This window comes from Pinus tabuliformis, chromosome 9, assembly GCF_031772625.1.
Source record: "Pinus tabuliformis cultivar Carrire ecotype Pingquan chromosome 9, CPIR1, whole genome shotgun sequence".
Taxonomy (NCBI): Eukaryota; Viridiplantae; Streptophyta; class Pinopsida; order Pinales; family Pinaceae; genus Pinus; species Pinus tabuliformis.
In genome coordinates, this window is record NC_142307.1 from 885,367,249 (window position 1) to 885,392,789 (window position 25,541).

Genomic DNA, 25,541 nt, shown 5'->3' on the forward strand with positions numbered 1-25,541 from the left:
TTCTTCCCAAAAGACTTTGTTGCTTTCCTGCTTAAGAAGCTATGAGTAGCTCCCGTATCCACCAAAGCTGCAAATCTCTTGCCCTTCACGGTCACTTGCACAAAACTCAGCTTCAAGGCATCACCACCTTCTGTCGGCTTTATCTTCCATCTCACATCAGCAACCTTCTTCAAAAAATCAGCCTCAGAAGTGTCAATTGGCTTGTGTTGCAACTTGACATTCCTCCTAAGGTACTTCACCTCCTTGCTTGGCTCTTCTAAGCAACTTGATCCTGGTCTAGCTTGATTCCCTTCAAGCTTGTCCTCCATCGCATTCTACTCAAGTGCACCAACCAAGTGTCCATTGACTACTTCCATAGAACTAAGCTTCTGAACATCCTTTGGATTGTCTCGGTAGTGAGTTCTCAGCCTATCAATGTAGTCGAGCTCTTCCTGCTCAATTACAATGATCTTATTACCAAGAAGCTTCTTCTTTATTTCCTCCTCAACTTGCTTGATTTCGGCTTCCACCATGGCACTTTTCTTCCTTAACCAGGCTCTCTCATCCAAGAGCTCTTGAAGACCAAGACCACTTCGTCGAATCTCCTCATAAAGTTCCCTGAGTTCAACACCTGTCGTACTTCCACATTGGCTTCTGAGTTCTTCAAGTTCCCTCCTTAGTTCAGAACAGCTTTCCCGAATCCTCATGTTCTCAACCTTCATCGAAACCTAGTTAGAACTCCATCAACCCATCTGTTCCAACACTTTGTATCGGAAGACTTCACCTACATCATGGCTAGATTCACCTATCGTAGGTTCATCCACCATCTTTTCCTTTCAGCCTTCTCCAAGTTCCCTGCAAAGCATGAACCAGCTCTTGTTCCACTTGTATGTGAAATCAACTTCCTTCACCTGCAAGTACTTGTCACGAGCAACCCTGCTCAATCACCAACTGTCAAGCTTCTTCAACCCTGAATCAGCTTCAATCACCAGCTCCAACTGAGCTCTGATACCAACTGTCACGCCCCCAAGCCGGACGTAGTCTTTCAACTGCTCTTAGCGAGGTGCGGCACCACCGAACACTTTCTTTTCACCAATACTTATGTTCGTGGACTACGCATAACCACTTACTCCTACTTAGTTTGTTTTTCGCAACCAAGTATTATTATGTTATCCTTTATACCAATGAACACCCATACACATTCATTAACATCAACAATTATAAACGATAACACAATTGCACAGTATAAAGGGAGGGGCAACTCCCTGAACAATGAGTCTGCCTTATAATATATTATACAACTTTACAAAGTTACAACGCTTTACAAGTATACTTGGAAACCCCAAGTTTCATACTTAGCCAAATTTACAATCCAAGGCAAAACTCAGTTGCCTAACTCGTTGGCGCCTCCGCATGGTCGCCGCACGACTCACCAACCCTTCGTTCACCTTGTCACACGATCATGTTGTTTGCCCAACTTGGGCACGCCTCCAAGTCACCACACATGGGTGCCTCTACCCGAGACACACCTTTGTCCACAATCTCAACACTTCACCAAGTTATTGTGCACACTTGCACGACGGGTGGGCGCTCACTCGAGTCACCCAAGAACCCGTGCCAAGTCGTTGCACAAACCGGGCGCTCCTCTGTTTCACCGTCGGGCACCTTCGCACAAATCGGGTGCCACACACCCGTGCACATCCTCACCCAACCACCGAGCACTCCTGCCCGTACCTTCACCCACAACCGCGGTATCACCGTGCAGCCCTGCCCAAGAATTGGCGCATTACTAAACCTGCGCCTCCTCCTTAGATCTACGCACTAGACCTCCGCCTCTACCTCATAGAGCGAAGATGTTGAGCGAATGATTGATGTCCAATGAGCTTCAATGCCTCACTTGTATATATGGGTGGTAGGGCGAGTTGGCTCACCCGGCTGACTCGTCCTCCACGCCTTACGCACCCTTGCCTCATCGCAAGTATCATGTCGGCTTCACAACACTTGTTGGTTGGCCTCCATATGTGTTAACACCATGCTCCCACGTGTATAACTAGCTCGCCCAACCTCTATGCATAACATATCTCCACAATGTCTTCACACAAGTTAGAGCTCGCACACCAACCGCAGTCGCACTTCCAACCGGTCGCTCATCGTTTGAATGCGGTCGCACTTCGGGCAGAACCATAGGTCGTTACAGGGGGGGTGTGGTGCGCGTGGGTAGGGGGGTGTAGAGGGGTGGGGCATGGGTAGGGGGGGTGCATGGGTGGGGGGGTAGGAGGGTTGGGCGGGGGGCGTGGGTAGGGGAGTTAGAGGGGGGGTAGGGTGCATGGGTAGGGGGTAGGGGCGTGGGTAGGAGGGGGAAGGGGAAGAGGTTGGTAATGGGTTGGGGGAGGCTGAGAGGTGAGGGGGGGGGGCGCATGGGTTGGGGGAGGGTTGAAGCATTGGGGGGTGGGAAGGGACATGGGGGGCACGAGAGGTGAGGGGGGTGTGACATAGTGGAAGGGCCGAGAGGTGAGGGAGGTTGGGCGGAGTGTCAGAGAGGTTTGGGGGAGGTGGGTGAGAGGTGAGGGGTGGATGGAGCATGGGGAAAGGGGGGCGTATGATGCATGGGGAAGTGAAGTGAGGGGGGTAGAGGGGGAATGGGTTTTTGAGGGGGGGTTGGGGTAGAACAAGAGGGGGGAGTTTGAGGGGCGGGCGGACGGGGGGTAGAGGGAGGAGTGTGAGGGGGTGCAGAGGGTCGCTGCGTGGGGAGGGTGCGTGAGGGGACATGGTGGATAACGGGGAGGGCGTGCAGGTGAGGGGGCTGGTGCGGGTAGGGATGGGAGTGTTGACGAGTCATGTGGGGATGTGGAGAGGGGGTAAGGAGGCAGGGGCACGGGGTGTGGTTGAAGGAGGTCAGAGTGTCGAGAGTGGTGGGTTGGTGATAGGGGGCGAGTCGAGTTGCGGTGTCCTCCCTCTACCCCCCGTCCACCTACCTCACCCAACCTCCCTGCCCACTGCGTGATACCACGATGGCCCACCCACGGCTATTGGGCGATTGAGTTTTATCGGGCCCACCATGCTCACGATGGACATAATTGTTATTTTGGCTGAGAAAAATTATTAATTTAAAAAAAAAATCTTCTTCATTAAATTAATTTAATATGAAAATTTTGAAGGAAAAAAATTGAACTTACCTTTCAATTGCGAGAATTATTCGTTGAATATGTTGTTGATAGCAATATAACTGCTCCACAAATTCACGAGTCTTTCAATGAACTTCAGAAAACCTGGATGTGATGTGAGTAATAGTGGTAATGAAATTTAATATATAAGTGAAATTACGGAGATGTTTTTCCGTATGATTAATGTGGCATAATTTGTTTTAAAATATTATAGAGCGAATATTGTAGAATTGTTTTACAACAGATTGAATGTGGGATTAATTTTTTTTAGAATATATTATAAAAATAAAAAAAAAATCAGTTGTTTAGTAAATATTATATACTTTAACTATTAGAATAATTAATGTACAAGTTGTAGTTTACAATTTTAATTTTAGTGATTTATTTCATAAAAAAATTTAGTTTACGTTTTTCGATAAATTGTAGAATAAAATAATGAAGGTAAATAAATCTAACAAACTTTTTGGAGGGAAATATTTTCGCAAAAATTTTTGGAGGGAAATATTTTCGCGAAACTTTTTGGAGGGAATAATTTTGGAGGGAATATTTAATTCTTTAAGCTATATAATATCCTTAGGAGACTCCATTTGTATCATTCAACATCTTCTATTTGAAAGGAATGGATTGTTCGGATAGTGAAGTTTTGATTTATACACCATCAACATCTTCATCGCGTAACAACTCTATTCATATTGATTAATATAGCGGGAATTCTTCCACTATGAATAGAAAGTCAATTCTTCCACTTAGTCCTCATTCTAAAGACTATGAGGCAGCATTGATGAAAGAGGGGATGGAGAATTTCAAATTAATAAAGAGTCACAGATTCCATTTAGTCCTAATTCTAAGGACTATGAAAGCAACGATGATGAAGAGCATGATGGTGAAGTTCAAAAGAATGGAGTGTCACGATGTCCACTTAGTCCTAATTCTGAGGACTATGAGAGTAGCAGTTTTGAAGAGCATGATGGTGAAGTTCAAAAGAATGGAGTGTCACAGTGCCACTTAGTCCTAATTCTGAGGACTATGAGAGCAGCAGTTTTGAAGTGCATGATGGCGAATTTCAAAAGAATGGAGTGTCACGGTGTCCACTTAGTCGTAATTCTAAGGACTATGAGAGTAGCAGTGATGAAGAGTGTGATAATGAATTTCAAAAGAATGGAGTGTCAAAGTGTCCACTTAGTCCTAATTCTAAGGACTATGAGAGCAGCAATGATGAAGAGTGCGATAATGAATTTAAAAAGAATGGAGTGTCAAAGTGTCCACTTAGTCCTAATTCTAAGGACTATGAGAGCAGCAGTGATGAAGAACATGATAATGAATTTCAAAAGTATGGAGTGTCATGGTGTCCAGTTAGTCCTAATTCTAAGGACTATGAGAGCAGAGTGATGAAGCGGGGATGATGAATTTCAAAAGATTGGAGTGTCACGGTGTCCAGTTAGTCCTAATTCTAAGGACTATGAGAGCAACAATTATGAAGAGCGTGATGACAAATTTCAAAAGAATGGAGTGTCACAGTGTCCTCTTAGTCCTAATTCTAAGGACTATGAGAGTAGCAGTGATGAAGGACAGGATGATGCAGTTAGTCCTAATTCTAATGAGTATAAAGGTAGCAGTGACAAAGGACAGGATGTAGCATCTTCAATAAGTAAACAATCACATTTTCAATGTAGTCCTAATTCTATGGACTATGAGAGTAGCACTGACAATGCACATGAGGAAGAATATCCATTAAACATCGAGTAAAATTTTCCATTCAGTCCGAATTCTAAGGACTATGACAGTAGCACTGAAGAAGGGGAAGATGAAGAGTATCCTCTAAGTCAATATTTGAAAAGAAGAGCTGATCATAGTGTGGATAACATTCCTCTTAATGATGATGAAAATCCTTATAAAAATGATGATCCAATGATGGAGATGTTGCCAAGAAATATTGTATCGAGGAGTAGAAGCAGACCTTTTCGTATCAATGCAAGTTGTTCTAGTTATACAAGGGGTAGAGGAGAATATCTGACGAGAAGAAGTTCTATCAGCACTCTCATTTCAAGTGAATGTTGCCAAAAAAATTGCTTGAAACATATGGATTTCACATTTGCATTAGAAAGCAGGAAGAGATATTTGTCAATGAATAAAAGCATGCAAAATTCATATTAGTTGGTTGCATGCAATCTACATTGTCAGGTTATGATTATCATATTAGGAATTTATTATTGTGTAGAAAAGCTTTCAAAATGTTTCATTCGATTGGGAATTTTCGTCTCTCGACATTTCAAGAAAATTTGGAAAAGGATCCCACATTTTATTCAGAAGTACGTCATAAAAGACAGTTTGGGCCATTATCAAATACTGCAATGTCATGGATGAAAGATTTCTTTTCAAAGCATGGAGAGTGTATGCCAAATAGAGAGACAATACATATTCCAGATAATTTTTCAAGACGAGAAATCTACAACTTATACAAAGAATATGCAGAAGGTGCTGAGGGACATGGCCAATTTATTACATATCAATATTTTGTGAAGATATGGAAGAAAGAATTCAATAATGTCCGTATTCCTAAGAAGACAAGGATGGGGATTTGCAGTACATGTGCTTCTCTTAAATAAAAAAGGGACAAATGTGAAGGCTCAGAAAGAGGTAAGCGTTCATAACTTTAACTTTTAAAATTGTATAGTCATCAACTATGAAAACATATTTCTTAATGAATTTCTTTTATGTTGTGTAGATTTAATTGTCAAATAACTTCAGGAGCATCACAAACAAAAAACAAATGAAAGGAAGAAGTTGTACAAGCATCGAAAGAAGTTTTATGATAATCCGAATAAATGTTTGGCTTTGATAATTGATGGTATGGACTAGAAGAAAACACTTTTACCACATTTTGTTCGCACACCCAAAAATTTACAAGAGGAAAATTTTATTCAGTTTCAGTTGGTCGGTTGTATGGTATTCAATGGGAAAATGTTGCCAAGGGTGTACTTCACAGCTCCAAATATTCATAATGATGCAAATCTGACCATAACCATAATTCATGATGTGATTTATCATTGGTCTGGTAATCTTCCTGAAGTTTTGTATCTACAATTGGACAACACTTGCCATGAAAACAAAAATCAGGTTGTTTTTGGATATATAAACATGCTTGTTGAATTGAGAATTTTTCAAAAGGTAAAGGTTGGTTTCCTTCTTGTTGGGCACACTCATGACCATATTGATCAGATGTTCAGTCGTTTTTTAGTCACATTGAGGAGGAAGAAGTTGGGAGCTTTCCATCACTAATTGAATGTATTAAGAAATCATACATGCTAGAGCCTACTTTTGATGTGTTGGAAGAAACTGTTGACATGCGAAGGTTTATTCTGGGATCATATGGTGAGGGGAAATGCATTGAACAACTTAATGACATTAGCTTCCAACATCAATTTCGTATCAAAAAAATTGATGGGAAAACACTAATACGGGGCAAGAAGTTTTCAACTACTACAGAATGGGCACCGTCATCAGGTTTGCAATTTTTGAAGTTCATTCCAGATCATCCAATATTTGCATAAAAAATATTGTTATTACAATCAGTTGGTGAAGTTCAGAATGCACGCAGACAGAATAGAGATATAAATTATTTTGATTGCCTGGAAGAAATTAAAAAATGTATTAGATATACATATGAGTACTTTGACATTGCTGATTCAGTTTGGTGGGAGTCATTTTTCAATAATCAAAGTGATATCATTTCAACAACAACAAATGAAGATATACCTTTGAAAAATCCATTTATTTTGCCACAAAATGTGTCGAATGAACATGAGGAAGTAAACATTGTTGAACAGCAAAAAAGTCAAGGTATTATTAATTCTTCACAGGCAACAGAAAGAGAGATGTATATTGGTTCCAGAAGATCTCGTTCACAACGTGAAGCCATGGAAGACCTTTATAGGAGTTCAGTACAGGATATTAAGGAGGGTTGCATGATTGCAGTGCTAGCAGATGGAGATCCCAATGGTTATCCATTTTGGGTTGCTAAAGTTATAAAGGTCTTTACAGAAAATGAGGATGTTACAGGTGTTGAAGTACATTGGTATGCCACAAATACACACCCATTCAATGGTGTGTATAAGCCAGAGATGGTAGTTGACAAAAAAAATGGCGGAAAAAGAAAAAGAAAGGGTACAAATATAAATCACTGCCGAACAGACATATTACAATTGGAGGATGTTGACATACTTGTTTATGACTTCAATTTAACAAAGAAAGGAACTCTTCGCTTCAAGACGATAGAGATTCTGAAAAGGTTTTTACCAGAAGGAACAATGTTGACATGGGAGTCTGCTGAAACCAGTCATAGATCTAGAATAATTTTGAAACCTGGAATGTTGGGCATGCATGTGGACTTAGATGGGGCACTAGTTGATGAAAGAGAAGAATATGGAACATCTTCGTCAGCATCCAGTCACTCATCTGAAGATGTGAATCCTGATGGTGTGCAAGAAAATATGAGTGATTTTGAATAATTGTTTAAGATAGTTTATATAACTGATGTATGCATCATATCTTCAAATAAAATCAATGTTTTCCATATGGTGTTAAATGAGAAGTTATGAGGCATTTTTATGTTGTTGGATTATATGTCTTAATTATGATAAATTTTATTGTTTAAAATATTTACAATGCAATATTAAATTAGAGATATAATGTATGTTTTATTCAATATACAAATAATGACTTTTGAATTCATTTAGTGATGTAATTTGTTCATAATGTCATGGTTTTTTAATTTTATAGTTGAAAAAATTTCAATTTCTTTTGTATCTAGCATGTTACGGTTGAAAACATATTAAATTTATACTTAGGAAAGAAAAATGATATTCTACCAAAAACATTAATGTGTTTTTTCCTCATAAACAACTTTGTTTGAGACATAAAAATTTGGTTTTATTAGCATTTTTTTTAAATTTTGAAAATTGACCCTAAAAAAATAAATCATTGTTCCAGTATCATCACTTTCATTTTGAAGCTATGTTTTGCACGAAAATTTCATAGTAAATTTCGTAGTCACTGCCATTTTTAAAACATGTTCAAAATTGACGCCTAAAAAATAAAAACATCGTTCCAGTATACACACTTTTTGTTTTTAGCATTGTTTTTGATGTTTTTTTGGGGTTTTTTGGCTAGAGTTCCCGTTTTGAGTTTATAGTTCCCGTTTCAAAGTTTACATTGTTTAAAATCAACACCACGATGATAAAGGCCATCGCCGATGAGAAGATAGCAAGGGGCCTAGTAACAGATATGTTGTCAACCATCACGAGTAATATGGGGGGGAAACTTCTGGGTTCGTAAATATGGCAGGAAGTATGCATGATGGTGCATATCATCCCAAGGATAATTAGGGGTAGTCATGGTTTCCATGACATTCTCGTCAGAATGGAAAATGGGAAGACTGGAGCAAAAGAGACTACATGATGCAGCAACAGTGCCTGGTGCATCACTCTAAGAAAGAAGGTTCACATAATCATCATATGAAATGGCAGATGACATGCTAGTAGATGGAAGGTTTATCGATGTTGAGACCTGTGTTTTTGATGAGGGAGGTTCGAAAGAAGCATGCGAGGGAACCTCAGAGAGGTTTTCCTGGGAAGATATCAAGGATGATGATAGATAAAGGATATGGACTGAGGATTCCATCATCTTGACATTAGGGGGAGGGATCACGATGGTGGGACCAGAGTCCCCCTATTCTGGTGTACTAGTGGTACAAGAATCCACAAGTAGAGGAGTAGATGATCCACTATGATTGGCCTCAAATTCATGAAGCACATGGAGGCAATCATGAAATTCATTGAGATGAGGGAAATAATTAGAATAATGACCATAATGATCACACAAGGCATAAGGGTGATTTGTGTGCAACATTTTAAGTCTCTTGGCTGAATTTGGTAATGTAACTTGGACCTCGAGGATATTAGACTCAGGAAATGTTTCATGAACCAAAGGTTTGAGGCGAGGAAGTTCAGGATAGTTATTGGTGGCATTCCCAACAACATCACGCAAAGCGCATTAAGGTGTTGACTTTGGAGGCTTAGGAATTGGAGGTGCTTGGGGAGCCTTGTCCTTAGGTTCCTTCTTCTTTGATTTGCCCCCTGTTTGGATGCTTTCGCAATATGAGTTTTCCTATTGAGGTTGTGGTGGAACTGGAGCTACGACATGGGTTTTAGGAATCAGTTGAACTGAGGTCAAAGCATGATATGGTCTGAGCTGACCAGGTAGAGAGATCGCTGGGGGATCAATGTACCAGATTGGTATCCCCAAAGTCATATTAGGGACACCCAATGAAGCCATGATAGGGACAATAAATATTCTAGGAGGACGAAACAAGAAAGGTATCTATCCTACATGGTAATGTCCTGGTGGAACAACTCCTAGATGGCTAAGACTTGGAGGAATAGTTCTTGGTGAGAACAAAGGAGAGGCACCCACAAAAGGAGAAGGTCCTAGAGGGGTGGATCTGGATGGATCGACTGAGATAGTAAGAACAGGGTGCCGAGGAGCTAATTTTTGACCAGAGGTACCAAATTTCATTTGAGTAGCCTATGAAACTTGTAACATGTAGACACTTAATGAGTTGGGCTAAGAGATGGGAGGGGGAGGACTAGGGAAAACACTCAACAAGGTGGAATATTTGTAGACTCCAGGTGAAACACGGTGAGAGGGGTGGCATACTTCTTTTCAGAAATCAATGAGATAATGGACTCGTGGGAGGTTAAGGATGATGACTCATAATATGGCAACTTATCGATAGGGATGATCTTCCCTTCATGGGGGAAGAACATCTTGCAGAAAACTAAAGACGCAACGGCTGACATGGTGTATGTGTAACTACGACCCAAGAAAATGTTATAATCTAGAGGGGCATCAATAACCTCATCAATAACCTCAATGTATACATTGACAGTTTTGCCCACAAGAGTCATTAGACAATTGCGATACATGCTAAGAGGTTAGGAGGGGTGACTGTCCCAAGCACACAAAGTGATGGTGGATGGGGATAGTTCAAGTGACTTCAGTTGCTTCCAAATGACAAAAGACATCACGCACGTGGATGCACCTTAATCAATGATCCATCGGGAGATGATGGCATTATAGACTCAGACTGGTATTTGGAAAGAATCAAATGGAGGTAATGGAGGATGTTCTGATGCATCAATAGGAAAGACAATCAAATGATTTTCTGAAGGATCTACTACGCCCAAAGTAGTTAGTAGCGATTTATTTTGATATGGGCACGACTAGAGAACCTCCACCATCAACATGGTAGCAGGTGTTTACACCAAGTTGTCTACTATACTGTATGTGTGGGCATCTCGGTTAGAAGCCGCATTATGGCATAATTTCCCCTTGGGGATATTGGGAATTAACTAAAATTTAGGCTTAGGGAACTATAACAGACCATTTCGTGTCATAAGAGGCTCAGTAGATTCTTTGGTTTTAGTCTCAATTGCGGATGAAGTTGATGGCTTGTCGTATTGACGCGATTGAGTTTTCAAGTTGACATCAGAGGTATTGACCTCGTCATAATTCATCATGAGGATCTGGTAGTCACAAGGACTAGAAGGTTGGGGAGGGTGGGATGCTTGACCTTGCTGAGGTTGAGCAACAACAAATTATTGCTAGGGGAAAGCATTTGTAAGCACGGTCATTTGATATGGCGTAGGATTCTAAGGCTGTTGTTGCATGGGTGGTTGACCTCTAGAAGCTGCTTAGGATTCCCACATTTGGCGCATCTAAGTTAATTGGGGACACTCATGAGTACAATGGTCATGTAAACCACAACATGAATAAGGATTGTTATTATGAATAGCTTTGTTCTTCTTGGGCTAGTTTTCTTGTTTCCGGTTGTCAGTGTTAGGCTGGTTCCCTTAGGGTTGATTGGGTTGATTACCCTGGTTACCCTTGTTTCCCTTCCCCTTATTATTTTTCTTCAAATTTTGGGGATTGGTCGCACTCTACTATTCATACACTCTGCCCTGAGGGGGCGGTGGATGTTGGTGCTGAGGATGCAAGGAAGGCTGTTGCGCTAATGCCTGGGGGGATGGAGCGCTTGGCGGTGCATTGGTGTAAGATGGTGAAGGGGAAACACTCTATATATAGGTTGAGCACTAGCCAACCCTGACATTTGCTGATGTGGTTGGGTGAATGCATAAGATGTGCTTTGTACTAAATACACATTACTAGCAGAAGGGGAATAAGTATTGGAGGAATTGGTGCTCCCATGCGGATATCCATAACTCTGTTGAGTATATGGAAATGGATGTGAAATAGCTCCATTGATATCATTAGTGGCATGAGATGCCCTCGGTACATTGGCACGACTAGGATGAGGGAGGTCTAATATAACAGTATAGACATAACTAGATTGAGCATAAATCAAGTCATATCTTAGAGTGGTATGGAGATCTTCTTCCTTTGTTTGAGGAAAGTGAGACACGACATATTTGGCAATGGGTACTAAAAGAGTCCTAAGAAACCAATCGAGGTAGAAACAATCTTCGAAGGAAGGAGCACGACACATGCTCCTCCTTCTATGCCATTCCTGGACATGATCAGAAAGACGGGTGGCAGAGGACTAACCAAATGTGGTCAAGAGCTCTGTACCAGTTTCGTATCGGAGAGGTAACTAAAAATATGAAAGGAATGCTTTAGAAAGTGTTGCGAAAGTGAATGAGAAGTGATGGGCTGGTCAAAATACCACTTTGTAGCATCTCCAGTGATCATGCGTTGGAAAAACTGAAGACGAATGGAGTCGTCAGTGATGGAATTGAACGAACACCACATATGGAAGGAGCAGTCATGATTGGTGGGGTCCTCTCCAGAATTACACTCAAACTTGGGAATGTCCGAGGGAAGATTAGTCGGCATAGATGGCCAACCAAGATCGTGGTGTATAGGGTCGTTAATCAACTGGTTAAAATCTGGGAGACTTAACCCAGCCATGAAAGGTAGCAAAGGGTCTGTCGGAATGGTTCATGCAATGGTTTCGCTAGATGTGAGTACCAGGATAGAACCAGAGCCACCACCAGGTTGGTTTCCTGCACCTGCAGTAGGTCCTGACATGATGACGACATGTAGTGAAGGAAACTTAGAATTAGATGAGGAATCATATGAACCAGAAGAAGAGTCAGTATGGGGATTCGGGGGATGAATAACTTGAACTCGGAGGGAAGGAGTAATACGTTCAAGCTGAAACTGAGGATGAAGGCCTAAGAGTCTCTGCGACAAACACCTTGGTGGCGCTATGGTTGTACAACACAAGTGACACGGAAATGGTGAAGGGAGATAAAAAAATGTCTCTGTCTCTGGTTGGGGAGATAAATTAATTAAGTTAAGTCTTGGCTTGGTGGTGTAAACCAAATGCCCTTTGCTTAAGGTGTTCTTGTGCATGCAAGTGTGTTTATTAATTAATACCATATCGTGTTTGGAAAAATAAAAATATTGCTGAAATATTGTAAATGAATTGAAAGTAAATCAACTATCTAAACCCCACCCAAACTAGGTTTGCAAAGAGTGTGCTGGTTGGTGGCTAAACCGACTGAAAACACACAAAAAAGGCCAAGAGATCTAAGCGTCGGCATGACTGGGATCAAATGACACTATGTTGCTAGAAAGTGGTGTAGCAACAATAAAAAACCAATGAGGAAAATCACTGCAAAAGATAGGGACATGGGTGTGAAACTTAAGGAAAACGATGACACCCTAAGGAAAATAGCCAAATTGGGCTTAAGAGGGAACTTTGGATGGAAACAACCTATATTTGAGGATCTGAAAAAAGAAGGTACAAATCTTGAAAATATGGCTGAAATCTCTGCAAAAATTCAGACTTCTTACTCAGCTAAACTCCTCCTATAAAGGTGGAAGCATACTAGAATCCTAAAGGGGCTAATTTCCACTTCGATGAGTGAAACAGAGTAGATCAATGCCTAAGAAGGCTAAGATAGTGGTCAACCAACCTAGCAAAATGCTCTCGGCAAAATCCAAAAAAAGACCAAAAAAATTCCCAGAAACCCTAAAATCGCAAGTACTTACCGGATTCAAGGGATATCACACTTTTTGGGCCAGAAATTGCATCTTGGACCTCCAAATCACAGGTTTGGGGCAGAAAAGTGCGATTTCTTCTCCTCAGTTCTCGAGCAGCAAGTCTCGAAAAAATTTGCCGTCTCTGTCGCGGCTGGTTCCTATGGCCTGCAAAAATAACTAGAAAACTTGTGGAAGATAAAAATTTGAATGATCTAGGGATATAATGATAGTAAAAAAAAAATTAAGAGATTTGTTGTTGGGAAAAGTATCTATTCAGAACTCCCCTATCCCACTCTAAGGTGTGATAGTGCCTTAGAAACAAACAAGGAAAACTACTTGAGTATTCTTCTTTATGAAATGTGAATGAGGAGAAAGGATGTAACTAACCTGTGTCTTCCGCTAGTTTGTTAATCCAAATCGCTCCTCTCTTCAGTAGCTCCCAGCTCCCAGCTCCCTTACCGGCCCAGCTTCACTGAATTCCTGCAAGATCACAAGAGAGAGAAACTACACGAAGATATAGATATACATTCATAAAAAGCTCAGGATCAGATTAAGCTAAACATGCAAATATAACAAAAACATCATTGATACACAACATGTAGGAGAAACTCAAATAGTTTATTGATATGATAATAAAGTCCAAGAGGAGATACAACCAAGTGAGATCCGATCCAGCATCTACCTCCCAACAAAGGAATCCCTTCCTCTCCTCCAACAAAGCATAAATCACCCAATGTACTAATCTCAATCTCAAACCAACAACAATTCTCTGCAAAGTACAAAATTCCAGCCCTTGGATCTCTGGGATGAGGGATCCATATATAGATGTAAGCAGAGAGGATGAGTCAGCTTATGTTTTGACTTGTGGCTTCTCTCTGTCAGTTCTTGCTTCCACTTGGAGGCTGAGAGCCTCTTACTCATCACTTGGTCGAATTCAGTGAGGCAAGTGTCATTGGAGAAGATTCTGGAAGCTTCCATGGTCTTTCCACCTTGTTGAATGACTCTGCCACTTGTCATTTCCTGCTCAGCGCACCTAGGTAGTGCATTCAAGTGTTTCAATGCACCTAGCCAGTGTATTTGGGTGCTTTGCAACGCAGGCAGCTAGTGGAGCTTCTGAATTGATCCTGATTTGACTGGTTCTGAGTGGTTTTTGGTGGAGAACTTCTGGGAGAAGCTGTCATTGGTTGACCTTGTTGCTTTAGGAGCTGTAACAACATCTTTAGGGACTTCGGATCCCTTGAATTATGGACATTTCATGCTCATAGCTGTAAGGCACAAAAATGTCTATAACAGTTGCCCCCTAAAGTATGAGGTCGTTTATTAGGTGAAATGCTTTATTAGGAGGATCCGAAGTTCTTTCAATGTTGGGAGGAGACCTGTAATACGATACAATACAATACATTATTTTTCATACTGTTTTCATGATCTAGCTGAGGTGGGCATTCCCATGCTCAGCTTCATAAATGCATTTTATGTACATAGGACAGACAATCGTCTGATGGTAGACTGATGATTCTGATGAAATCATCATCCTTTTGGTAGGATGATTATCTGTTCTGCAGTGTTGTACATGTCAATATCTTTATTTTTCCTGAATATATATCACAGCCCGGATGGATGAAACTAGATTCGGGGTCTTCAATCTCGACCGATCTTCACTCTAAATACAAGTCGATCCATGTGAGAAATGTTTTGAAGTCGAACATGGAAAGACATCGCTTGATTACTAGTCAATGATGTAAACTGTTAACAAGCACGAGAGGTATCATCGATAAGGATGATAACCCTTAAGGTACTGCAGTACAATTCACGTGGTGTGAATAAAGGACTTGGCGTCGAACACCACGCAAAATCTTTCGGTCGAAGGTCATTGATGTATACCTGTCGCCGGAAGTGAGAAACTTGCCATTGAGGCATGCAAGCTTCAAAGGACTGAAGGGGGTGTTCCTAGATCAACTTCTTGGATAATGAGCTGATGTCGACAAGAAGCGATCCGTCAAAGGAGGGCCTTGATGTATCCCACATCAGTGACACTGAACGGAGCAAATGATTTTGATGGAGGTGAAAACGATATGATGATATATGGTTCAGGGTGGCGGTCGTGAAAGAATGAAGTATAATGTATGGTAGTGGATGGGACACGGTTGACTTCTCTGGATGACTTCTCTTGAACATATCGGCGACACTTATATGATGGATTGGTAGCATTTACCCCAAAGGTGGATGGTATGGCGAGACCATGGTGATGTGACCGGTGAATGAAACAACCCAACCCGACTCAGGCACGGAGTGGAAGTGTCATGTTCAAGAGCGACTTGCTACCAATAAAGGTTCTTTGAGTTTCTTCCCAATTTTTCCCCAGTCATTGCTGACCAATACCTCTTTATTTTTGTCAAGCTTGAGGAGGATAACATATGCTTGTTCTATAATTTGCCCTTCGGGCAAACCCATCGCTATGTTTTAACGAGCCTAGCGATACTGAAACTCGTTCTCGTCTAAAGACAAGTTTGTCGCTATTAATGTTTTTAACGAGTCTAACGACAAAGATAACTTGGTCCTTTTCATTTTTAGAGAGTCTGAAAAGGTACATAAAGTTAACTCCGGAGTTCCTTTTTCGTCATCTAATCCCTTAAGTCCGAAAAAGTATAAAACAATACAGAAGGGATGAATTTTCGATAGTTTTAACGAGCCGAACAAAACAAGCGCTCGATCTTTTTGTGAAATAATCCCTCAGGTCCAAAAAGATTAAAATCTAGAGGAGGGATAGCTCTTCCTGTCGCTTTAACGAGATGGAAGGCCAAAACTCGGCAATCTTTTCATATTTTACGAGTCAAATGAAAAGAGCTTAAAGAAGACTCGTCTTTTGAGGAACGAGTGACAAAATGGATAGCAGCTGATTCCAGGTAAAGGCTGGAATTTTGTACTTTGTAGAGAATTGCTGTTGGTTTGAGATTGAGATTAGTACATTGGGTGATTTATGATTTGTTGGAGGAGAGGAAGGGATCCTTTTCTGGGAGGTAGATGCTGGATTCGGGACTCACTTGGTTGTATCTCCTCTTGGACTTTCTTATTCTATCAATAAACTATTTGAGTTTCTCCTACATGCTGTGTATCAATGATGTTTTGTTATATTTGCATGTTTAGCTTAATCTGATCCTGAGATTTTTATGAATGTATATCTATATCTTCGTGTAGTTTCTCTCTCTTATGATCTTGCAGGAATTCGGTGAAGCTGGGCCGATAAGGGAGCTGAGAGCTGGGAGCTATTGAAGAGAGGAGCGATTGGATCAACAAACTAGCGGAAGACACAGGTTAGTTACATCCTTTCTCCTCATTTACATTTCATAAAGAAGAACATTCAAGTAGTTTTCCTTGTTTGTTGCTAAGGCACTATCACACCTTAGAGTGGGATAGGGGCAGAGGTTGATGCCACCGGATTGTGCAAACGGGGAGACCAGTCCCTTAGTATCTGAGGGATACAGGGACAATCTCTGTGAAAGTGGTCTCCCTTGCATATGGCACATGGCGATTTAGGCCTAGTCAGTGCTGTGTGTGGATTTTCGTTAGACGACACTCGTTTGCCCCCAGTCGCTTTTGGCTTCTTCTTCTTCTTCTTCTCTTTCTTCTTCTTTTCCTTCTTCTCCTTAGGAACTTGGTTTTTAGCTTTACCAGTCCCGTCAATTGAAGAGGAAGGAGGAGAGGAAGAATTATAGGAAGTAGAAGGCTAGTGGGTAACTCTGGACTGGTCTAACTACTGATTCGACTATTCAGGAATAGTGGTGTTCTGAATGACATTGGTTGAGAAGAGCCAGACCGGCAAGCCAATTTTCAGTCCTGGAAGCGACAATGTGGCCATATGGGGCGCACCAACATCTCCCCAAGAGGAGAAGGGACTAGGATTTCCACCAAGGGGAATTCCTTGGTTGGTAGGCTCCATTTTCTCAACCTAAAGATCAACGTAGGAAAAAGGGTATGAATATTCCGTTTAAAATAAATTTTAACGATGCTTGGACACAACTTGCTTTTTCAATTTTAAAGAGTCGAGAAAAAGCAAAAGATGACTCTAGTCTCCTTCGATTTTTAATGAGCATGAAGTGACAAGTGCTCAGATGGACCTTTTCTGTTAAGGAGTCTGAAAAGGAACGAAAGGGACTGCTCCGGAGTTCTAGGTAGAGGGTGTGCCAAACCTTTCGCAAAACCGCAAAATACTTTTTAAGGTACGGGTGGTCAATCTTCCCGAATGCTGTGTTCAGTGCATTGCGATCAGTAGGGCGTCCGACACGGTTTCCTATGGATAAAGGTTTTATGCCTATAGGGGTCTCCCAATATACACTCGATGGTACGTGGGAGCACAATCCATACTGGCGCTTATCGTCTCTCAGGAGGAATCACCCAACCATCAGTGAGATCGACAGTCACCAGGTTTTACGACGCCGGAACATGTCTCTAGCCTAGACCTCTATGTTGTGCGTTAAGTTACAAAGCGTTGTTAAGTTCATTCAATTTATTTTAGGTTGATCTTTCTTAGAAGTTTGCCTTTTTGGATCACCATGAGATGTAGATACAATTCCTAAATGCAGTCTAAAGATGATAAGCAAGCTTTTATCTCTTTTCAACAATGAAAATCCTAGCTACAAGGGGAAAAGAAAGACACAAACTTTTCTCAAAGAGCATAGAGCACACTGTAAATGCACTTTTCCTAAATCAAACCATACAAACTATCAAAATGCAAATGCACAAATGCATGTATTTGTTTTCAGTTTCTTAATATTGATGCCTAAAAAGAAAGTTGTTGTACAAATTTGAATTCGATTTCAAGTGAAAACACAAACAAGTTTCTTTTTGAAATCAAAAAGATGATTACGACACTTTATGATTTTGAAGTAAACACTTGTTTCGACACTAGAAATTCATAAATTCAAGCCAAAAGACAAAAGTAAAAGCACAATCAACTGTCAATAGCAAACAAACTTACTCCTAAGATCAAAACGACACTTACGACAGGTCTAGATCTAAGGGCGACAATATGACTAGTTTACTTTTGTAATGGGAAACTACAAATGATGTAACAAATACACAAAAACAAATACAGTTTCTTTATACAACTGAGGCGGAATTAAGGCAGAGAAAAGGGGTTTTCAGATAGGTACACACACTGATAACAGGCTGCAAAAAACAGAGATAAAACTGAACACAAGGATGTAAAGAACCACAGCTGCACAAGGCAAAGGATGATCAGCGCACCTGTTGCACAGAGAAATTGAATTGCAGTGCAGGTAGCCCTCTCGGGACCTGTGTTGAAATGCAGAGTCTCTTTACAGAGCCTGCGCTGAAGCAGAAACGAGAATTGTCTCCGGGTTCTGGGTCACGGTTTGCAGTTTAATCTGAGGTTTCTGGCCGGATAAAAGCTATCAATGAGGTACAATTAGGAGGATGATTTAAAGGAGGACTAAGAGCTATCACAAAGGGCAGTTAGAGCATTTGTGGATCAGCTTGTTCAGATCATAAACATGCCCAGTGAGTGGACTAGAGTGGAAGATCTCTACTTTGCATTTGTAAATGGCAAATGCAGTTCGATTCAACACTCTTAAGTTTATGAGAAGAACAACAATAGAAACACAAATAAACTAACTAGATACGATCCCCAGTGGAGTCGCCAATTTGTTGTTGGGAAAAGTATCTATTCAGAACGCCCCTATCCCACTCTAAGGTGTGATAGTGCCTTAGCAACAAACAAGGAAAACTACTTGAGTATTCTTCTTTATGAAATGTGAATGAGGAGAAAGGATGTAACTAACCTGTGTCTTCCGCTAGTTTGTTAATCCAAATCGCTCCTCTCTTCAGTAGCTCCCAGCTCCCAGCTCCATTACTGGCCCAGCTTCACCGAATTCCTGCAAGATCGCAAGAGAGAGAAACTACACGAAGATATAGATATACATTCATAAAAAGCTCAGGATCAGATTAAGCTAAACATGCAAATATAACAAAAACATCATTGATACACAACATGTAGGAGAAACTCAAATAGTTTATTGATATGATACTAAAGTCCAAGAGGAGATACAACCAAGTGAGTCCCGATCCAGCATCTACCTCCCAGCAAAGGAATCCCTTCCTCTCCTCCAACAAAGCATAAATCACCCAATGTACTAATCTCAATCTCAAACCAACAACAATTCTCTGCAAAGTACAAAATTCCAGCCCTTGGATCTCTGGGATGAGGGATCCATATATAGATGTTAGCAGAGAGGATGAGTCAGCTTATGTTTTGACTTGTGGCTTCTCTCTGTCAGTTCTTGCTTCCACTTGGAGGCTGAGAGCCTCTTACTCATCACTTGGTCGAATTCAGTGAGGCAAGTGTCATTGGAGAAGATTCTGGAAGCTTCCATGGTCTTTCCACCTCGTTGAATGACTCTGCCACTTGTCATTTCCCGCTCAGCGCACCTGGGTAGTGCATTCAAGTGCATTGCAATGCACCTAGCCAGTGTATTTGGGTGCTTTGCAACGCAGGCAGCTAGTGGAGCTTCTGAATTGATCCTGATTTGACTGGTTCTGAGTGGTTTTTGGTGGAGAACTTCTGGGAGAAGCTGTCATTGGTTGACCTTGTTCCTTTAGGAGCTGTAACAACATCTTTAGGGACTTTGGATCCCTTGAATTATGGACATTTCATGCTCATAGCTGTAAGGCACAAAAATGTCTATAACAAGATTGAAAAAAGAAAAACCCTAAGATGAAAACTGAAGGTCACACAGGTTTCTGAATTAGAATTAAAAATGCAGTGGAGTTGCCATTTTTTAGTGACAATCAGAAATTCCCTAGTGGAGTCGCCATTTATTTTGTAGTTTTCTTCTCGAAGGTGTACGAAAAGAAACCTCTTTAGACCGTGGATGAAAAACAACCCTAACAGTAAAAATGGTTGTTAAACAATATGGATCTGCAACAAATGATAGAAACAAAACCTGCCAAAGCCTTGATCTATGCAACAAAAATAGTTAAACAACAAAAGGGAATAAGAAAATAAACACAAGTAACTCCAATAATCCAATGGAAACTAGATATATAAATAATATATTTTATTAAATGACACTTGTGAAGGGAACAAATAATGTTACCATCCCCCTCTATGGGATTGGTTCTCTTCTATCCTCAATGTCTTCAGCTTTTGTAGAGTCCCTCTCCTCTGTGATGTGTAAAGCCCAACAAACAAAGTATTTGAGCTCAATGAGAACTCAAATGGAAAAGAAAATGGCGTGCGACAATGATAATAATCAGAGCCGCAACAATGAGTGCAACAATGAAAATGATCAAAAGTGAAGAATGAACGTAAAACCCTCCAATTTATAGTAAAATATTATGTTATCCTTGAATAATGGTAAATAACAAAATATTATTAACTAAATTCTAGAATTAACCCTTTGGAATATTTTATTATATATGGTTGGAGGGAAAAAGTGTATAAATTGGTTAAATAATTTTATTTAGAAATAATAAATAAATAAATGATTTATTTATCATCTCAAGAAATATGGTCAAGGAATAATAAACAAATAATGATTTATTTAAGTATTCCTATGGTATTTAGTCAAACTTGACAAAGAATAATAACTAATTACTGATTAATTAATTATTCCTAGAGAAAAATAGGATAATTAATGATTTATCTATTTATTTCTCATAATTGGGTCAAATATGACAAGGAATAATTAGTTAAGAAATTGTTTAATTAATTATTCCTAGAAGATAGTTAAATAAATAGTGATTTATTTAATTATTCTTCATGGGTTTAATCATAAATGACTTAACAAATGTGGTTTTAAGTAATTTATTACGGTGAAAGAAGTTTTACTATGGTAAAATTGGCCCTACATGGTGTACTTCTATCCATCTAGTAAATTATGGCTAGATGATCAATTTTTGTTGATAACAACCATCAAGATTTCAGGCGCTAGAAGGAGGGAAACCGGCATTTTATATTTGATTGTCTCACCGACCCCACACATCCATCTTCTGGTCAAGGCAATAACTTCCACTCCAACTCCCCTACACGTAATTCTGAAGTTGGTAACTCTTCATCGCCTAGGCCTGAATGTGAAATCTCGTATCATCAGCTTTAGGCCGTCTGGCCCATCACCCGTCAATTTGAAAAATATGTTAGATTGATTCCAGGAGTAATCAGTCTTCCATATTCTCAAAAGAGGAACAAGACCCCCCCACCCCCCCCCCCCCCCCCCCCCCACACACAGGAGTAGTGGTCACATCTATTGAAGAAGCAATCCTCTCCACTCTTGAAGAACTATAAGATGCTATTGAAAGAGAAGAAGTGCCTCCACTTTTCAAGAAGGAGAAGGAGGTAACTCACTCTCGGGTTCGACTTCTGGCCTGATAGGTGGAGAGGAAGAGAAAGAAGAAGAGGAAGAGGAACCATCAGATTCAGAAGAGGAAGAGGAGGACAACGAAGAAGAAGACATGGTAGAGAAAGATTTGGAGTGGATAATCTAGGGCCGACTGGTACTTCGGGGTGTCCTGCATAAGATTCAGAGGCACGTGGAGAATCTCTTAACGAAATATAACCCTGACAAGACAGTGAAAGTTAAAGATCACTTGTACAACTTTTACCTACGTCTACAAACACTTGAGGTACGTTACGACGATGTTGTGTGCAAATGTTTTTCCATGTACCTTGGTCATGGATCAACTTTATGGTATCACGACCTTCCTCCAAAATCCATCCAGAATTGAAGGATATTCAAAAGGATCTTTCATTAAAAATTTTCTGAAGACAAGACCCCTGCCATGCTATGAAAGGAGCTGGGTAGTTTTAGGATGGAGCATAAGGAAAAAGTTAAATATTTAATTCATAGGTTCAAATTCATTTTGAAATTTTTTTTTTTGGATGACACAAAACCTCATTACTGCATAACTATAGACTACTACCTTATGCCTTTACAACAAGTATTGTGCAGTTTGTAAAGCGAACTGCGAAACATACATTGATAGAAAAATACGAAGAGGCTATTTCCATGGAGAAGGAATTGAGTGCTAATGGAGTCATCATAGATGATGAACCATCAAAATACTCCAAGGACATGGCTAAGAGGTCTCAGGCCTCTGTGAGAAAGGCTAAGGAAAAGGAGCCGAATGATCTTGAAAGCCTAACTTTTCTTGTGAATTCCCTGACCACTGAAATGGTTGCAATCAAACAAAGGACAAGCAAGACTACCATGAGTAGCAAGCCTCCTCGAAGCAACTGAAAAAATCTGCGTAGAGTTCCAATGTGGTTCTAAATATTGAAAAAATTGGCATGGATTTGTATTGCACATTTCATAATGAGCATCGTTCGGAGAAGACGTGCCCACAGTGGAACCAACTCATGAGAAAAATGGAAGTGAATTTTGTTGACTTAGTCATGGTTAAGGAATAAGCTGAGTCCGATGAAGAGAAAGAAGAAGCTGTTGCATATAATGAAGCTCCAAGCACTAGGCGTATAGTCCACATGTATCATTGTGTTCTTGCAACCCAAAAGAGAACTGCTGAAAAGCGTTCTCCAAGTGATGGTTCAACTTAGAAGTAGAGAAACCAATACAATTTCCAAGCACTGACCATTGTGATTGAGGTGCCGAAACAGAAATTCAAAGAAAAATTGTTGATAAAACTCAATCCTTTGGCTAACTCAATTCATAACACTTAGGGCAAGTCCGGGAAATCAATTTCAACAAAAAGTATTTTTGACAACAGTAAGGATAAAACCATCCCACCAGAAACCGCAAACCAAGTTCCATCCCTGGACATATTGGTAAGTCTTCCTACTGTGAATTATTACATTATAGAGAGAAAGCTCGTGCAAACAACTCCCTATTTGAACTTACAGAGATCATGAGCCAGCGGGACATCCTTCTACATGCACTTGGACAAACCTCTACTCGTAATGCTGCCTCTTCAGATGAGGGATCTAGTAACTCTCCTGACACTCTCGCATATGTACTCGATGCACTCACGATGGAGGCAAACAAACTTTGCCCACCATTCTTAATAACATTCAAAATATTCAACTTTAATGTATGCAATTTCTTGGTTAACTCAGGTGCATCAGTGAATGTCATGCCACTATCTGTGGCCAATAAGATCAATGCTAAATGGGACAAGATAGATGCACATATCTTTTAGCTAGATAGAACTCATGTCTAGCCAATTGGTCAACTCAGGGATGTCATCATCTGTTTACCATATGACAAGCGAGTTTAGCAATGCATCAATATAGTGATTGTGGACATTCCGGAAGCATACAATGTTATTGAGTAGAGACTAGTCAAACAAGCTTCAAGGATTATTTGCCACAAACTGGTCACACTTACGGATTCCATATAGGGGCAATAACAATCATATCTGGGTATAGTAAGAGAGATACATGAAGCACACAATGACTCCCTTTAATGGGCATAATGAGCCAATGATTTTGGAAAAATTATTATTTGGTAGTTATTTTCTGGAAACACATTTGGGGTGCTATCTTGCAGAGCCATCCCTAGTTCCACTAGACACACAGTTTGATCTCCTTCCATGTCCAACTGGTGATAATGAACTCTGTATAGCTGGTAGTAGTAGCAGCAGTAACATTAGTACTATTGCGGTGAGTAGTCCCTGTACATATGATATGTGGACTATGTACTTTGATGGATCCAAGACATAGGAGTGATCTGGAGCTGGTTGTGTTTTAATAGACCTAGTGCAGAGAAAACTTTTGACCTCTAGTTTCTTGGAATTTGAGTGCATGAATAACATTGCAGAGTATGAAGCACTCATCTTGGGCTTATAGAAGGCCATTGACATCAACATTTCCATTCTAAAAGTGGTAGGTGACTCTGAAATCATGGTGCATAAGGTATGTAACACTATACGCTGTGTGTCACCTCATCTTAAGAGTTATCAACAAGAGGTATTGCGACTCATTTCTCACTTCCAAGTTTTCAATATTATTTCAGTACCAAGAATGCATAATGTAGTTGTATATACCTTGGAAAATGCATCTGCTAGGATGTTACCTTTAAGGGACTCCTTTTCTATTGAAATTTTGTATAAACCATCTGTCCCAGATAATATAACTAAATTACACGTTTTTGATGACTCCAACAGATACTATATGTTATGGAAAAAAATTATGTATTCAAAGACACACCGCTTGACAAATATGAGCATGAACAAACATTGCAGGATGCAGCCAATACAATTAAAGGCAACCTCATCCCCAACGGTGTGGTCTCATTAGAGAATATGTATGATCTGTAGAACCACTTTCGGGGGCCCATTAATGCCAAGACCCATAGTTCCACTCTGTCGCATGAGAAAATCAACTTGGGAACTGAAAAATATCTAAAGTATGTTAATCTCGGTACTTGCTGGACACCATAAGAGTGGAAAGCCTTCATCTGCTTATTCAAGCAGTACCATGATGTATTCACGTGGATGTATTATGAACTCAAGACATATGACACATGAATAATCCAGCATTTGATACCAATAAAGGAAGAGGCCAAGCCATATCAATAGAAACTACCACCCCATGTGTTATGGGGAAAAATGCCTATGCAGGACGATCTTATCCACCTAAGGTGTGACAGTGCCTTAGCAACAAACGAGTACAGCTATTCCGGTTTCTTCCTTTATGAAATGTGAAAGAAGAGAGATCAATAGACTTACCGGTGTCTTCCGTTTGTCCCTCGATCCGGTCTCTCTTCCCTTTGGGTGTTCACAACTACTTGCCTTCTTGCTTGTCCAGCTTCAACGGGTTCCTGCAAGATCACAAGAGAACAGCTACTTGCGACAAGAGAACAGCTACTTGAGACAAGAGAAGAACACTACACAAAGACAGATGTTCACATTCATAACTAGTTTAGGATTAGAAATAAACCAAATACACTAATACATTCATACATCAAAATACATCAGCATATAGGAGAAACCAAGATAGCTTTATTGATGAATAACAAGGTTCAGGAAGAGATACAACCCAGAGGGCTCCAATCCAGCATCTCCTTCCCAGCAAATGGAATTCCTATCTTCACCCCTTTCAAAGCATTAAGCACCCAATGATTCCAGTCTCAAACCAACAACAATTCTTTGCAATAACAAAATTCCAGCCTCCAGATCTCATGGAGGAGAGATCCATATATAGATGTTTGGAGAGAGGATGAGTCAGCTTGAGATCTGACTAGTGTCCTCTCCCTCTGTCAGTTCTTGAGTCCACTTGGAGGTTCTTGCTTCCACTTGGAGATTTGGAACCTCTTACTCATCACCAGTCGAATTCCCTGAGGCAAGTGTCATTTTGGAAGCTTCCTG